At 46.5% G+C, this 18,344-nt stretch overlaps 1 protein-coding gene across 1 annotated transcript in view; it reads right to left on the reverse strand.

Annotated features, from left to right (window-relative positions):
• Positions 1 to 15,278: 15,278 nt before the first annotated feature.
• The window catches only part of tmem135 (transmembrane protein 135), a 44,592-nt gene continuing 41,526 nt past the window's right edge, over positions 15,279 to 18,344 (reverse strand). Inside the window, exon 15 of the mRNA XM_071362901.1 lies at positions 15,279 to 15,537. The gene's annotated coding sequence lies outside the window, so the exon portion shown is untranslated. The remainder of the gene's footprint in view (positions 15,538 to 18,344) is intronic.

Here is an 18,344-nt window from a genome sequence, read left to right on the forward strand (position 1 = left end):
AGCAGTAAGAGCAGTTGATAGGCCTACAGCTGGCTAGACTATTAGCAGTAAGAGCAGTTGATAGGCCTACAGCTGGCTAGACTATTAGCAGTAAGAGCAGTTGATAGGCCTACAGCTGGCTAGACTATTAGCAGTAAGAGCAGTTGATAGGCCTACAGCTGGCTAGACTATTAGCAGTAAGAGCAGTTGATAGGCCTACAGCTGGCTAGACTATTAGCAGTAAGAGCAGTTGATAGGCCTACAGCTGGCTAGACTATTAGCAGTAAGAGCAGTTGATAGGCCTACAGCTGGCTAGACTATTAGCAGTAAGAGCAGTTGATAGGCCTACAGCTGGCTAGACTATTAGCAGTAAGAGCAGTTGATAGGCCTACAGCTGGCTAGACTATTAGCAGTAAGAGCAGTTGATAGGCCTACAGCTGGCTAGACTATTAGCAGTAAGAGCAGTTGATAGGCCTACAGCTGGCTAGACTATTAGCAGTAAGAGCAGTTGATAGGCCTACAGCTGGCTAGACTATTAGCAGTAAGAGCAGTTGATAGGCCTACAGCTGGCTAGACTATTAGCAGTAAGAACAGTTGATAGGCCTACAGCTGGCTAGACTATTAGCAGTAAGAGCAGTTGATAGGCCTACAGCTGGCTAGACTATTAGCAGTAAGAGCAGTTGATAGGCCTACAGCTGGCTAGACTATTAGCAGTAAGAGCAGTTGATAGGCCTACAGCTGGCTAGACTATTAGCAGTAAGAGCAGTTGATAGGCCTACAGCTGGCTAGACTATTAGCAGTAAGAGCAGTTGATAGGCCTACAGCTGGCTAGACTATTAGCAGTAAGAGCAGTTGATAGGCCTACAGCTGGCTAGACTATTAGCAGTAAGAGCAGTTGATAGGCCTACAGCTGGCTAGACTATTAGCAGTAAGAGCAGTTGATAGGCCTACAGCTGGCTAGACTATTAGCAGTAAGAGCAGTTGATAGGCCTACAGCTGGCTAGACTATTAGCAGTAAGAGCAGTTGATAGGCCTACAGCTGGCTAGACTATTAGCAGTAAGAGCAGTTGATAGGCCTACAGCTGGCTAGACTATTAGCAGTAAGAGCAGTTGATAGGCCTACAGCTGGCTAGACTATTAGCAGTAAGAGCAGTTGATAGGCCTACAGCTGGCTAGACTATTAGCAGTAAGAGCAGTTGATAGGCCTACAGCTGGCTAGACTATTAGCAGTAAGAGCAGTTGATAGGCCTACAGCTGGCTAGACTATTAGCAGTAAGAGCAGTTGATAGGCCTACAGCTGGCTAGACTATTAGCAGTAAGAGCAGTTGATAGGCCTACAGCTGGCTAGACTATTAGCAGTAAGAGCAGTTGATAGGGGCCTACAGCTGGCTAGACTATTAGCAGTAAGAGCAGTTGATAGGCCTACAGCTGGCTAGACTATTAGCAGTAAGAGCAGTTGATAGGCCTACAGCTGGCTAGACTATTAGCAGTAAGAGCAGTTGATAGGCCTACAGCTGGCTAGACTATTAGCAGTAAGAGCAGTTGATAGGCCTACAGCTGGCTAGACTATTAGCAGTAAGAGCAGTTGATAGGCCTACAGCTGGCTAGACTATTAGCAGTAAGAGCAGTTGATAGGCCTATAGCTGGCTAGACTATTAGCAGTAAGAGCAGTTGATAGGCCTACAGCTGGCTAGACTATTAGCAGTAAGAGCAGTTGATAGGCCTACAGCTGGCTAGACTATTAGCAGTAAGAGCAGTTGATAGGCCTACAGCTGGCTAGACTATTAGCAGTAAGAGCAGTTGATAGGCCTACAGCTGGCTAGACTATTAGCAGTAAGAGCAGTTGATAGGCCTACAGCTGGCTAGACTATTAGCAGTAAGAGCAGTTGATAGGCCTATAGCTGGCTAGACTATTAGCAGTAAGAGCAGTTGATAGGCCTACAGCTGGCTAGACTATTAGCAGTAAGAGCAGTTGATAGGCCTACAGCTGGCTAGACTATTAGCAGTAAGAGCAGTTGATAGGCCTACAGCTGGCTAGACTATTAGCAGTAAGAGCAGTTGATAGGCCTATAGCTGGCTAGACTATTAGCAGTAAGAGCAGTTGATAGGCCTACAGCTGGCTAGACTATTAGCAGTAAGAGCAGTTGATAGGCCTACAGCTGGCTAGACTATTAGCAGTAAGAGCAGTTGATAGGCCTACAGCTGGCTAGACTATTAGCAGTAAGAGCAGTTGATAGGCCTATAGCTGGCTAGACTATTAGCAGTAAGAGCAGTTGATAGGCCTATAGCTTTGTTTTTCACACATAGCTACATATAAGTTAAGTAGTATACCTTACATGGATCTACCGGCCTACTGTTTCATATAAAATAGTGTGGGCTTTTAAAATATTCGATATTTGGACGGAAGATAAATTATATTCCCAAAGATGAACGCGGCATGAGCAGGTCATCATCACGACTCATGATTAATCCACTTTGTTTGCCATGGCAACGGCAGAAGAAAAAGAAAAGGGCTCATTCTCGCCCGCCCTCAGCAGCCGGTGGCTCCCGCGCTCTGTCTTGCGGAGGGACTGTTCACACCACACAGTTGTGATATTACTGTCACTAACCGGTTGCATTCCGTATCAAAACCTCACACACACACACACACACACACACACACACACACACACACACACACACACACACACACACACACACACACACACACACACACACACACACACACACACACACACACACACACACACACACACACACACACACACACACACACACACACAAAACACACATGCACACAACCTATTTGGAAAGTGAATTTATGAACACATTTTGAATAGAGGGTTATTATCTTATTGCCCACTGCATCGACCTCGGTCGGTCTAGTTCAGTGAATTCACCACCAACAACAGTGGTAGTTCTAGCAGGTCTATATCATAGACTATCTGTGCCTCTGTTTCACGCTTTGCTTCACGCGCCATCTTCTGGTAAATACTACACATCACAATGTCAACACGTTTATGTCTGGACCCAGTAGACCGGTGGAACAGATAACTTTTCTCAAACTGGAGGAAATGGGACTAGGAGTGTTCCGTTTCTTTCTTATGTGTTAGATAGTTGATTTTAGAAAACATTTTCCATACTTGAAATCCTGTGGTTCTGCTACAATGTCAGTTAATTATAAAACGATTATTAAAAGCAGACTGACCTTGATGAGAATGATACAAGGCAGAGCAATGGTGGTAACACTCCTGGTAACAAGACCAGAGACCAGACCAGACCAGACCAGAGACCAGACCAGAGACCAGACCAGACCAGAGACCAGACCAGAGCAGAGACCAGACCAGAGACCAGACCAGACCAGACCAGACCAGACCAGAGCAGAGACCAGACCAGAGCAGAGACCAGACCAGAGCAGAGACCAGACCAGAGACCAGACCAGACCAGAGACCATAGACCAGACCAGAGCAGAGAGCAGAGCAGAGCAGAGCAGAGAGCAGAGCAGAGCAGAGACCAGACCAGACCAGAGACCAGAGACCAGAGACCAGAGACCAGAGACCAGAGACCAGAGCAGAGACCAGACCAGAGACCAGAGACCAGAGACCAGAGACCAGACCAGAGACCAGAGACCAGACCAGAGACCAGACCAGAGACCAGACCAGAGCAGAGACCAGAGCAGAGCAGAGACCAGAGCAGAGACCAGAGACCAGACCAGAGACCAGACCAGAGACCAGAGACCAGACCAGACCAGAGACCAGAGACCAGAGACAGAGACCAGAGACCAGAGACCAGAGACCAGAGCAGACCAGAGACCAGAGACCAGAGACCAGAGACCAGACCAGACCAGAGCAGACTTGGATAACTATAGTTTTAACTTTGTTGAAATGAACAATTTTTCCCGGGGACACACAACAATTTTAATACAGATCCCAAAAACTACTTCTTTGAACTATTTTATTACAGACCTGACAGTGAATATTTTCAAAACTATTTGAATACAGATCTCAGAAAGTAACTACTTGTTTTTAACTTTTTGAAATTTAAAGATTTGAGATAGCAACTCCGTCAAAAGATCTCAGATGTCAGGAAGTGACATTGCTGTAAGAAAAGAAAAAGCCATGTCTGTGACTTTCTCCACAAGTCCTGATTTATTCCCCTTCTCGTCTACAGTGAGGGAAAAAAGTATTTGATCCCCTGCTGATTTTGTACGTTTGCCCACTGACAAAGAAATTATCAGTCTATAATTTTAATGGTAGGTTTATTTGAACAGTGAGAGACAGAATATCAACAAAAAAATCCAGAAAAACGCATGTCAAAAATGTTATAAATTGATTTGCATTTTAATGAGGGAAATAAGTATTTGACCCCTTCTCAATCAAAAAGATTTCTGGCTCCCAGGTGTCTTTCATACAGGTAACGAACGGAGATTAGGAGCACACTCTTAAAGGGAGTGCTCCTAATCTCAGTTTCTTACCTATATAAAAGACACTTGTCCACAGAAGCAATCAATCAATCAGATTCCAAACTCTCCACCATGGCCAAGACCAAAGAGCTCTCCAAGGATGTCAGGGACAAGATTGTAGACCTAAACAAGGCTGGAATGGGCTACAAGACCATCGCCAAGCAGCTTGGTGAGAAGGTGACAACAGTTTCTGTGATTATTCGCAAATGGAAGAAACACAAAAGAACTGTCAATCTCCCTCAGCCTGGGGCTCCATGCAAGATCTCACCTCGTGGAGTTGCAATGATCATGAGAACGGTGAGGAATCAGCCCAGAACTACACAGGAGGATCTTGTCAATGATCTCAAGGCAGCTGGGACCATAGTCATCAAGAAAACAATTGGTAACACACTATGCCGTGAAGGACTGAAATCCTGCAGCGCCCGCAAGGTCCCCCTGCTCAAGAAAGCACATATACATGCCCGTCTGAAGTTTGCCAATGAACATCTGAATGATTCAGAGGACAACTTGGTGAACGTGTTGTGGTCAGATGAGACCAAAATGGAGTTCTTTGGCATCAACCCAACTTGCCGTGTTTGGAGGAGGAGGAATGCTGCCTATGACCCCAAGAAACCATCCCCACCGTCAAACATGGAGGTGGAAACATTATGCTTTGGGGGTGTTTTTCTGCTAAAGGGACAGGACAACTTCACCGCATCAAAGGGACGATGGACGGGGCCATGTACCGTCAAATCTTGGGTGAAAACCTCCTTCCCTCAGCCAGGGTATTGAAAATGGGTCGTGGATGGGTATTCCAGCATGACAATGACCCAAAACACACGGCCAAGGCAACAAAGGAGTGGCTCAAGAAGAAGCACATTAAGGTCCTGGAGTGGCCTAGCCAGTCTCCAGACCTTAATCCCATAGACAATCTGTGGAGGGAGCTGAAGGTTCGAGTTGCCAAACGTCAGCCTCGAAACCTTAATGACTTGAAGAAGATCTGCAAAGAGGAGTGGGACAAAATCCCTCCTGAGATGTGTGCAAACCTGGTGGCCAACTACAAGAAACGTCTGACCTCTGTGATTGCCAACAAGGGTTTTGCCACCAAGTACTAAGTCATGTTTTGCAGAGGGGTCAAATACTTATTTCCCTCATTAAAATGCAAATCAATTCATAACATTTTTGACATGCGTTTTTCTGGATTTTTTTGTTGATATTCTGTCTCTCACTGTTCAAATAAACCTACCATTAAAATTATAGACTGATCATTTCTTTGTCAGTGGGCAAACGTACAAAATCAGCAGGGGATCAAATACTTTTTTCCCTCACTGTATATAGCACAGCCTTCTGGTTTCCACCAATCAGAGAGCTCGAATGCACATTTCTGACCCCTCCCACTCCGTGTCAGCGTGGTTATCGTTGTCAGCTGAGGAGGCTTGACCGCCGACCAAGTTATCAGTGTGTTTACTAGGGAGCGCATACATTAGCTGAGTTATGGGTTTTATGCCGTTAACAGCATAATAAAAAATATATATATATAATTATTTTATAACATTTGTAACTGTGGATACAGTACTGTTTAATATATAATATATAAATATAATGTTTGTGTGTATTTCAGATACATGTGCATGTTGTTTATATTGTCTGTGCCAACATTTCCATAATTGCATGAGTATGCATTTAGTTTAGCTCCAGAGGGATGTTTATATATGTTTTGTTAATGTGTACATGTCCGTCTCATTCCTGTTATATATTCCCCAGGGGTGAAAAATATATGGGCGGCAGAACGGTCCTGTATACGTTCTGCCGCGATAGGCCCCTCCTATCCCCGCTAAACTAGGATAGAATACAGCAGGAACCATTTTTTCTCAGCTAATAGTTAGAACAGAACATAATAGCAGGCTACACATGAACTACATCTCCTTAGGAGGCTATACAGTATAATACGTTTATTTATTTGTATTTTTTTATTTCAGCTTTATTTAACCAGGTAGGCCAGTTGAGGACAAGTTCTCATTTACAACTGTCAAATCAAATCAAATCAAATGTATTTATATAGCCCTTCTTACATCAGCTGATATCTCAAAGTGCTGTACAGAAACCCAGCCTAAAACCCCAAACAGCAAGCAATGCAGGTATAGAAGAACTGCGACCTGGCCAAGATAAAGCAAAGCAGTGCGACAAAAACAACAACACAGAGTTACACATAAACAAACGTACAGTCAATAACACAATAGAAAAGTCTATATACAGTGTGTGCAAATTAAGTAAGGAGGTAAGGCAATAAATAGGCCATAGTAGCAAAGTCATTGCAATTTAGCAAATTAACACTTGAGTGATAGATGTGCAGATGATGATGTGCAAGTAGAGATACTGGGGTGCAAAAGAGCAGAAAAGTAAATAAAAACAATATGGGGATGAGGTAGTTGGGTGGGATATTTACAGATGGGCTGTGTACAGGTACAGTGAACTGCTCTGACAGCTGATGCTTAAAGTTAGAGCGGGAGATATAAGTCTTCAACTTCAGCGATTTTTGCAAATCGGGTTGTATGGCATTGAAGCTCGTTTGGAGGTTTGTTAACACAGTGTCTAAAGAAGGGCCAGATGTATACAGAATGGTGACGTCTGCGTAGAGGTGGATCAGGGAATCACCAGCAGCAAGAGCGACATCATTGATATATACAGAGAAAAGGGTCGGCCCGAGAATTGAACCCTGTGGTACCCCCATAGAGACTGCCAGAGGTCCGGACAACAGGCCCTCCGATTTGACAAACTGAACTCTGTCTGAGAAGTAGTTGGTGAACCAGGCGAGGCAGTCATTTGAGAAACCAAGGCTGTTGAGTCTGCCGATAAGAATACGGTGTTTGACAGAGTCGAAAGCCTTGTCCAGGTCGATGAAGACGGCTGCACAGTACTGTCTTTTATTGATGGCGGTTATGATATCGTTTAGTACCTTGAGCGTGGCTGAGGTGCACCCGTGACCAGCACAGCGGAGAAGGTATGGTGGGATTCAAAATGGTTAGTGATCTGTTTGTTAACTTGGCTTTCGAAGACTTTGGAAAGGCAGGGCAGAATGGATATAGGTCTGTAACAGTTTGGGTCTAGAGTGTCTCCCCCTTTGAAGAGGGATTACCGCGGCAGCTTTCCAATCTTTAGGGATCTCGGAAACTATCTCCGAAAGAGAGGTTGAACAGACTGGTAATATGGGTTGCAACAATGGCGGCGGATAATTTTAGGAAGAGAGGGTCCAGATTGTCTAGCCCAGCTGATTTGTACGGTCCAGGTTTTGCAGCTCTTTCAGAACATCAGCTATCTGGATTTGGGTGAAGGAGAAGCTGGGGAGGCTTGGGCAAGTAGCTGCGGGGGGTGCGGAGCTGTTGGCCCGGGGTTGGGGTAGCCAGGAAGAAAGCATGGCGAGCCGTAGAGAAATGCTTATTGAAATTCTCGATTGTCGTGGATTCATCGGTGGTGACAGTGTTTCCTAGCCTCAGTGCAGTGGGCAGCTGGGAGGAGGTGCTCATATTTTCCATGGACTTTACAATGTCCCAGAACTTTTGGGAGTTAGAGCTACAGGATGCAAATTTCTGTTTGAAAAAGCTAGCCTTTGCTTTCCTAACTGACTGTGTGTATTGGTTCCTGACTTCCCTGAAAAGTTGCACATCGCGGGGACTATTCGATGCTAATGCAGTACGCCACAGGATGTTTTTGTGCTGGTCAAGGGCAGTCAGGTCTGGAGTGAACCACGGGCTATATCTGTTCTTAGTTCTACATTTTTTGAAAGGGGCATGCTTATTTAAGATGGTGAGGAAATTACTTTTAAAGAACAACCAGGCATCCTCTACTGATGGGATGAGGTCAATATCCTTCCAGGATACCCGGGCCAGGTCCATTAGAAAGGCCTGCTCGCTGAAGTGTTTTAGGGAGCGTTTGACAGAGATGAGGGGTGGTCGTTTGACCGCGGACCCATAACGGATGCAGGCAATGAGGCAGTGATCACTGAGATCCTGGTTGAAAACAGCAGAGGTGTATTTAGAGGGTAAGTTGGTTAGGATGATATATATGAGGGTGCCCATGTTTACGGATTTAGGGTTGTACCTGGTAGGTTCCTTGATCTTTTGTGTGAGATTGAGGGCATCTAGCTTAGATTGTAGGACGGCCGGGGTGTTAAGCATATCCCAGTTTAGGTCATATGGTGTCCAGGGCACAGCTGGGAGCTGAGGGGGGTCGTTAGCAGGCGGCAACAGTGAGAGACTTATTTCTGGAGAGATTAATTTAAAAAAATTAGAAGCTCGAACTGTTTGGGCATAGATCTGGAAAGTATGACAGAACTCTGCAGGCTCTCTGTCTCTGCAGTAGATTGCAACCCAGCCCCCTTTAGCAGTTTAATCTTAGCGGAAAATGTTGTAGTTGGGGATGGAAATCTCAGAATTTTTGTTGGCCTTCCTAAGCCAGGATTCAGACACAGCAAGGACATCAGGGTTGGCAGAGTGTGCTAAAGCAGTGAATAAAACAAACTTAGGGAGGAGGCTTCTGATGTTAACATGCATGAAACCAAGGCTTTTACGGTTACAGAAGTCAACAAATGAGAGCGCATGGGGACACGCAGGGCCTGGGTTAACCTCTACATCACCCGAGAAACAGAGGAGGAGTAGGATGAGGGTACGGCTAAAGGCTATCAAAACTGGTCGTCTAGTGCGTTGGGGACAGAGAATAAAAGGAGCAGATTTCTGGGCGTGGTAGAATAGATTCAGGGCATAATGTACAGACAGGGGTATGGTGGGGTGCGGGTACAGTGGAGGTAAACCCAGGCATTGAGTGACGATGAGAGAGAGTGTCAATAACATAGCCAAATATTGTCAATCTGATTACACTGATAAAATCACCAATGTCTCTATTATTATTTTTAATATTTTTATATATTCAGTGAGTTGAAAACAGCTTGCAATCAAGAGAAAATGTCGCTCTGAAACAGTCTCAAAAGAAAGGTGTGTAATGAAAATAGTTTCAGGGAAGAATGGACAGAGAAAAAGGCCATATTTCTCAAATGTCAAACCAGAGTGTCTTGTTTACTGTTTGCAAATGATTAAATACACATCTAAACATGGCCTTTCCACCGACCGACGCAGACAAAATGGCATCTTCCACTGCTGACCACTTGTCCGTTGCTTCACCCTACAGCAGAAGTGCTACACTTAAAAACGGCCTGGGTTTTAAACATATTCTCTTCTCGGAAAGTGAAAAGCTCCGTTAATGAGGGACAGAATAGCAAAGTTCATTTTTTGTTGTTGGTCTCCTCGAATATTGAATGCTGCAGCTCAGCTTCAGAATGTAATAGAGATTAATCAATATAGCATAATGTATAATGCATCAGAGTCTCTTCTGGGCATTTTAAAGTTTGTTTCTACCACAGAGTTAAACATTGTTATATAACGCTTTATATTATCTGAGTACTTTTATATTTATTTCAAAATATAAAGCTAACAAAAGGGTATCTTTTTTTTTCTTCCCTTTTCTTTAACAAAGGGTATGTGATACCCAGAGCCCCCGGTTTTAACCCAACACACCAAGACCTCCCAGACACAGAGGTATTGAAGCATAGTGACAGTATCGGAGGATTGTGACGTCTAATTAAAATGAAGACAATTGTTGAAATGAATTACTTTCGGCTCCTCATGTCCACTTCTGTTGGATTAGAACACAGCTGCACTAAAAGCCCGGTTTGCCTTTTTAGTTTCTCCTGCGCTCTCTCTCTCCTCATTAATACGTTAATGATTTAAAAAGTGACATTGTAATACATTTAGTCTCCAATCCAGGGCTACACAAAAACCCACATAGACTACTACTCTTTATACTGTAGGTTACATAGGCCTAATTACCACCACATGATCAAAAGTATGTAGACACTTGTTCGTCCCAACATCTCATTCAAAAATCATGGGCATTAATATGGAGTTGGTCCCCCCCTTTTGCTGCTATAACAGCCTCCACTCTTCTGGGAAGGCTTTCCACTAGATGTTGGAACATTGCTGCTATAACAGCCTCCACTCTTCTGGGAAGGTTTTCCACTAGATGTTGGAACATTGCTGCTATAACAGCCTCCACTCTTCTGGGAAGGCTTTCCACTAGATGTTGGAACATTGCTGCAGGGGACTTGCTTCCATTCAGCCACAAGAGAATTAGTGAGGTCGGGCACTGATGTTGGGTAATTAGGCCTGGCTTGTAGTCGGCATTCAAATTCATCCCAAAGCTGTTCGATGGGGTTGAGGTCAGGGCTCTGTGTAGGCCAGTCAAGTAATCCTGTGTAGCTCAGTTGGTAGACGCCAGGGTTGTGGGTTCAATTCCCACGGGGGGACCAGTATGAAAATGTATGCACTCTGTAAATCACTCTGGATAAAAGCGTCTGCTAAATGACTAAAATAAAAATGTAAGTTCTTCCACACCGATCTTGACGAACCATTTCTGTATGGACCTCGCTTTGTGCACGGGGGCATTGTCATGCTGAAACAGGAAAGGGCCTTCCCCCAAAACTGTTGCCACAAAGTTGGAAGCACAGAATTGTCTACAATGTCATTGTATGCTGTAGGATTAAGACTTCCCTTCACTGCTGGGCATGTACAAGATAAATCATTAACACCCCCTGCCTTTGGCAAAGTGGGCACTGCTTATCATGGGGAGGAGGAAGAAGAAGGATGAGTACAACCCCAAGAACACCATCCCAACCGTGAAGCATCACCTAAATAGCCCTCATGCCACTGGTGTTGTTGCAGGTGAGTCTTGGTCAGTTAAGATCGGAAAATGGCGCCCTAGTTAAACTGACGCTCCGGGCGGCTGCCTAAACCTAGATTCATATTTAGAATCCCTATTAATTCAATAGCAGCTCAGTGGGTCTAATCCTAGTCTATACAGATTTGTCATTTATCTTTTTTAATGTATGACCTTTAGTTGTGGCATAAACACAACCGGTCGTTATGGGGTATTGTGATGTCGTTATGGGGTATTGTGATGTCGTTAGGGGGTATTGTGATGTCGTTATGGGGTATTGTGATGTCGTTATGGGGTATTGTGATGTCGTTATGGGGTATTGTGATGTCGTTATGGGGTATTGTGATGTCGTTAGGGGGTATTGTGATGTCTGATTGTCAAACAAATCCCTTCAAAAGGGGGTCTCCTTTACTAGGCTAACCCGCACACGTCTATCCACTCACAACATACTGTATAAGACCTGGATAAAGTGTTATCTGTCAGCCATTTTGAAGCTTCAGAAGTGGTCTACTCTAAAGTTGAGGGGATTCCATGTCCCTCATGTACTTCATTCTTGGCTATAGAATATATATATATTTGGGTTCATATCTAAGAGCCCTCTAAAACCATGTGCTTATGATCATATATTCTAGACTAATTACAACTGTTGTAGTTTTTGATTCTTCATCAAAATATTCGTCAGCCATCAAAAATATATATTTTTTTGTTTTCAAATAACCTAAAAATAATTTGCATGTATTCAAATACCTTAAAGTATTACCAGGTTTTCTGAGAGGTATTCAAAATACTGTCAAATATTATTTGTTTTTTCTGAGACCTGTATTTGAATATCAAAGAAAATCAATCAATCAATCAAATGTATTTATAAAGCCCTTCTTACATCAGCTGATGTCACAAAGTGCTGTACAGAAACCCAGCCTAAAACCCCCAAAACAGCAAGCAATGCAGGTGTAGAAGCACGTTTTGCCTTTTACTGTTTTTGAAAAGTGTATATATTTAAGCCCTCGAAGCCGGTGTTTGGAGGATATATTGGCACGGGTGTTATTAGGCCCGAGACGTAGAGCAGTGAATTACTAACACAGATTCAACCACAGGGTGGTTTTCCAACGCCTCGCAAAGTAGAACACCTACTGGTAGACGGATTAACATTTTTAAAAAGCAGACATTGAATATCCCTTTGAGCATGGTGAAGTTATTAATTACACTTTAGATGGTGTATATATACACCCAGTCACTACAAAGATACAGGCGTCCTTCCTAACTCAGTTGCCAGCGAGGAAGGAAACCACTCAGGGATTTCACCATGAGGTCAATGGTGACTTTAAAACAGTTACAGAGTTTAATGGCTGTGATAAGAGAAAACTGAGGATGGATAAACATGGTAGTTACTCCACAATACTAACCTAATTGACAGAGTGAAAAGAAGGAAACCTGTATAGAATAAAAAATATTCCAAAACATGCCTCCTGTTTGCAATAAGGCACTATAGTAAAACTGCAAAAAAAGCGCCAAAGAAATTCACTTTTTGACTTTGAAAGTTTCTTCAAGTTCAGTCACAAAAACCATCAAGCCCTATGATGAAACTGGCTCTCATGGGGACCGCCACAGGAAAGGAAGACCCAGAGTTACCTCTGCTGCAGAGGATAAGTTCATTAGAGTTACCAGCCTCAGATTGCAGCCCAAATAAATGCTTCACAGAGTTCAAGTAACAGACACATCTCAACATCAACTGTTCAGAGGAGACTGCGTGAATCAGGTGTCATGGCCGAAATGCTGCAAAGAAACCCCGACCTCCACATCAGGCTTCTTCACCTACGGGATGGTCTGAGACTGGACCGCTGTCTGAGACTGGACCGCTGTCTACTCTAACCACTAGGCTACCTGCCGCCCCTCCACTCTAACCACTAGGCTACCTGCCGCCCCTCCACTCTAACCACTAGGCTACCTGCCGCCCCTCCACTCTAACCACTAGGCTACCTGCCGCCCCTCCACTCTAACCACTAGGCTACCTGCCGCCCCTCCACTCTAACCACTAGGCGACCTGCCGCCCCTCCACTCTAACCACTAGGCTACCTGCCGCCCCTCCACTCTAACCACTAGGCTACCTGCCGCCCCTCCACTCTAACCACTAGGCTACCTGCCGCCCCTCCAATCTAACCACTAGGCTACCTGCCGCCCCTCCACTCTAACCACTAGGCTACCTGCCGCCCCTCCAATCTAACCACTAGGCTACCTGCCGCACCTCCACTCTAACCACTAGGCTACCTGCCGCCCCTCCAATCTAACCACTAGGCTACCTGCCGCCCCTCCACTCTAACCACTAGGCTACCTGCCGCCCCTCCACTCTAACCACTAGGCTACCTGCCGCCCCTCCAATCTAACCACTAGGCTACCTGCCGCCCTCCAATCTAACCACTAGGCTACCTGCCGCCCCTCCACTCTAACCACTAGCCTACCTGCCGCCCCTCCAATCTAACCACTAGGCTACCTGCCGCCCCTCCACTCTAACCACTAGGCTACCTGCCGCCCCTCCACTCTAACCACAAGGCTACCTGCCGCCCCTCCAATCTAACCACTAGGCTACCTGCCGCCCCTCCAATCTAACCACTAGGCTACCTGCCGCCCCTCCAATCTAACCACTAGGCTACCTGCAGCCCCTCCACTCTAACCACTAGGCTACCTGCCGCCCCTCCAATCTAACAACTAGGCTACCTGCCGCCCCTCCGCTCTAACCACTAGGCTACCTGCCGCCCCTCCGCTCTAACCGCTAGGCTACCTGCCGCCCCTCCGCTCTAACCGCTAGGCTACCTGCCTCCCCTCCGCTCTAACCGCTAGGCTACCTGCCTCCCCTCCGCTCTAACCGCTAGGCTACCTGCCTCCCCTCCGCTCTAACCGCTAGGCTACCTGCCTCCCCTCCGCTCTAACCGCTAGGCTACCTGCCGCCCCTCCGCTCTAACCGCTAGGCTACCTGCCGCCCCTCCGCTCTAACCGCTAGGCTACCTGCCGCCCCTCCGCTCTAACCGCTAGGCTACCTGCCGCCCCCTCCGCTCTAACCTCTAGGCTACCTGCCGCCCCTCCGCTCTAACCGCTAGGCTACCTGCCGCCCCTCCGCTCTAACCGCTAGGCTACCTGCCGCCCCTCCGCTCTAACCGCTAGGCTACCTGCCGCCCCTCCGCTCTAACCGCTAGGCTACCTGCCGCCCCTCCGCTCTAACCGCTAGGCTACCTGCCGCCCCTCCGCTCTAACCGCTAGGCTACCTGCCGCCCCTCCGCTCTAACCGCTAGGCTACCTGCCGCCCCTCCGCTCTAACCGCTAGGCTACCTGCCTCCCCTCCGCTCTAACCGCTAGGCTACCTGCCTCCCCTCCGCTCTAACCGCTAGGCTACCTGCCTCCCCTCCGCTCTAACCGCTAGGCTACCTGCCTCCCCTCCGCTCTAACCGCTAGGCTACCTGCCTCCCCTCCGCTCTAACCGCTAGGCTACCTGCCTCCCCTCCGCTCTAACCGCTAGGCTACCTGCCTCCCCTCCGCTCTAACCGCTAGGCTACCTGCCTCCCCTCCACTCTAACCACTAGGCTACCTGCCTCCCCTCCACTCTAACCACTAGGCTACCTGCCTCCCCTCCACTCTAACCACTAGGCTACCTGCCTCCCCTCCACTCTAACCACTAGGCTACCTGCCTCCCCTCCACTCTAACCACTAGGCTACCTGCCTCCCCTCCACTCTAACCACTAGGCTACCTGCCTCCCCTCCACTCTAACCACTAGGCTACCTGCCTCCCCTCCACTCTAACCACTAGGCTACCTGCCTCCCCTCCACTCTAACCACTAGGCTACCTGCCTCCCCTCCACTCTAACCACTAGGCTACCTGCCTCCCCTCCACTCTAACCACTAGGCTACCTGCCTCCCCTCCACTCTAACCACTAGGCTACCTGCCTCCCCTCCACTCTAACCACTAGGCTACCTGCCGCCCCTCCACTCTAACCACTAGGCTACCTGCCTCCCCTCCACTCTAACAGCAAGCAATGCAGGTGTAGAAGCACGGTGCTCTGTTGGATCTTCCATCCACAAAATAACAGACAGTATTACAACAGGATTCTACAAAATATTTTATAGAAAGTAATCACACCTTCTGGAAACACCAACAAAACACTAAACATGTTGCTGAATTATTTTATACATAAATTACAAACATTGTCATACAGGTATTTATATCATACAGGTATTTATATATGTTGAGATTATAATCAAGTATCATACATTAGTCTGTATAACTGCTATATTTAAAACATCTCTGCTACGTTTCCAGGGCGATTTCTGTTACATGATGCTTTTCACAATCAGTTTCTCTCAACCTGGAGAGAGAGAGAAAGAGGCAAGGGGGAGAGAGGGAGGGCAAGGGGGAGAGAGGGAGGGAACGGGGAGAGAGGGAGGCAAGGGGGAGAGAGAGAGGCAAGGGGGAGAGAGAGAGGGAGGGGGAGGGAGGAGAGAGGGAGGGAAGGGAGCGAGAGGGAAGAGAGGGAGCGAGAGGGAAGAGAGGGGGAGGAGGGAAGAGAGGGAGAGGGAAGAGGAAGGGAGGGAGAGAGGGAAGAGGGAGGGGAGGGAGGGAGAGGGGAGGGAGAGAGGGAGAGAGGGGAGGAAGAGATGGAGGGGAGGGAGAGAGGGAGGGGAGGGAGAGAGGGAGGGGAGGGAGAGAGGGGGAGGAGGGAAGAAGAGGGAAGAGGGAGGGGAGTGAGGGGAGGGAGAGAGGGAAGGGAGAGATGGAGGGGAGGGAGAGAGGGAGGGGAGGGAGAGAGGGAGGGGAGGGAGGGGAGAGAGGTGGGATTGGGACCTGACAGTTTTAACTCAATCAATTAAAGAAGTCGATTGAATATGTCCAATGTTTTATAAAAATGAGTTTTCAATTTAGTACAGGATCAATCTGAATTTCCACTTAAATTGAACTCTGACATGAATAAATGACTAAATGGAAAGTGGAATTGAGAACTGAATCAAGCCTGCCCCCTGGTGGAGAGATTAGGAGTTACTGTGCTGCTGAACTGAGGTGTGTGTTGTCCTTTTTTATAAAACATTTTTTAAACCTTTATTTAACCTTTATTTAACTAGGCAAGTCAGTTAAGAACAAATTCTTATTTACAATGACGGCCTACCGGGGAACAGAGAGTTAACCGTCTTGTTCAGGAGGCAGAAAGACAGATTTTTACCTTGTCAGCTCTAACCACTAGGCTACCTGCAAAGAGAAAGATAATCTACACACTAGTGCTGCTTCCATTGAGTGGCCGTGTCCCAATACCCGTACTTGTGTTCTAAACAGAAGGCATTTCTTTCAAAACAATGTTGTATATAGTCTGTGTACTTAAAAAATGTAGAATTCTTTAAATGCCAGGATGTCATACTCATTTCATCTAGTAGAATTCGCTGCACATTATTGAGGAAGTGAATCGTCTGTCCAGACCCACGTGTCCCTGACAACAGCTGATAATCAGCTGGGGGGGGCTTCGATACAAAAATGGGGGGGGGGGCTTCGATAAACAAATGGGGGGGGGGCTTCGATAAACAAATGGGGGGGGGGGGGGGCTTCGATCAACGCAACTGCACGAGGATGACCCATTCTCAGTAGGACGAGCCTAGCATCCTGATACTTGGTGCTTACTGCATTCGTTTTTGTTTTTTTTACTAAACACTACGTTATAAATAGTAGCATTGTAGTATTCAAGTCCAGACCTCACCTTCTCATGACACTTGGACTGAATAGGCTGAGATGAGCGGTATTAATTATGGTTCCACAGCGAAGGAGAGGAAACCACCAAATGCTTATCCAGGCGCTGTAAGATCTATCAGATGACCAGCACTAGATGAGTAGTGTAGGTCTGTTCCCAGTACACCCAGCCTTATCAGCTGGTGAGCTGCGGGGGAGCAAGCGTTGATTGTGGGCAGACAGGCTCCGGTCCAGCTCCGATCATACACATAGATACCCAACTCTCTGACTACACCGTAGCTAACCCAGTCACCGATCTAGTTAGATACCCAACTCTCTGACTACACCGTAGCTAACCCAGTCACCGATCTAGTTAGATACCCAACTCTCTGACTACACCGTAGCTAACCCAGTCACCGATCTAGTTAGATACCCAACTCTGACTACACCGTAGCTAACCCAGTCACCGATCTAGTTAGATACCCAACTCTGACTACACCGTAGCTAACCCAGTCACCGATCTAGTTAGATACCCAAGTCTGACTACACCGTAACTAACCCAGTCACCGATCTAGTTAGATACCCAACTCTCTGACTACACCGTAGCTAACCCAGTCACCGATCTAGTTAGATACCCAACTCTCTGACTACACCGTAGCTAACCCAGTCACCGATCTAGTTAGATACCCAACTCTCTGACTACACCGTAGCTAACCCAGTCACCGATCTAGTTAGATACCCAACTCTCTGACTACACCGTAGCTAACCCAGTCACCGATCTAGTTAGATACCCAACTCTCTGACTTCACCGTAGCTAACCCAGTCACCGATCTAGTTAGATACCCAACTCTCTGACTACACCGTAGCTAACCCAGTCACCGATCTAGTTAGATACCCAACTCTCTGACTACACCGTAGCTAACCCAGTCACCGATCTAGTTAGATACCCAACTCTCTGACTACACTGTAGCTAAACCAGTCACCGATCTAGTTAGATACCCAACTCTCTGACTACACCGTAGCTAATCCAGTCACCGCCAGTTACATCTGACTGGGTAAATAACCCCTCTATATCTGACTGGGTAAATAACTCCTCTATATCTGACTGGGTACATAACTCCTCTATATCTGACTGGGTACATAACTCCACTATATCTGACTGGGTAAATAACTCCTCTATATCTGACTGGGTAAATAACTCCTCTATATCTGACTGGGTAAATACCTCCTCTATATCTGATTGGGTACATAACTCCTCTACATCTGACTGGGTAAATAACTCCTCTACATCTGACTGGGTAAATAACTCCCCTACATCTGATTGGGTAAATACCTCCTCTACATCTGACTGGGTAAATACCTCCTCTACATCTGACTGGGTAAATACCTCTTCTACATCTGACTGGGTAAATAACTCCTCTATATCTGACTGGGTAAATAACCCCTCTATATCTGACTGGGTAA

The sequence above is a fragment of the Salvelinus alpinus genome, chromosome 24, assembly GCF_045679555.1.
Source record: "Salvelinus alpinus chromosome 24, SLU_Salpinus.1, whole genome shotgun sequence".
In the NCBI taxonomy this organism is placed as follows: domain Eukaryota; kingdom Metazoa; phylum Chordata; class Actinopteri; order Salmoniformes; family Salmonidae; genus Salvelinus; species Salvelinus alpinus.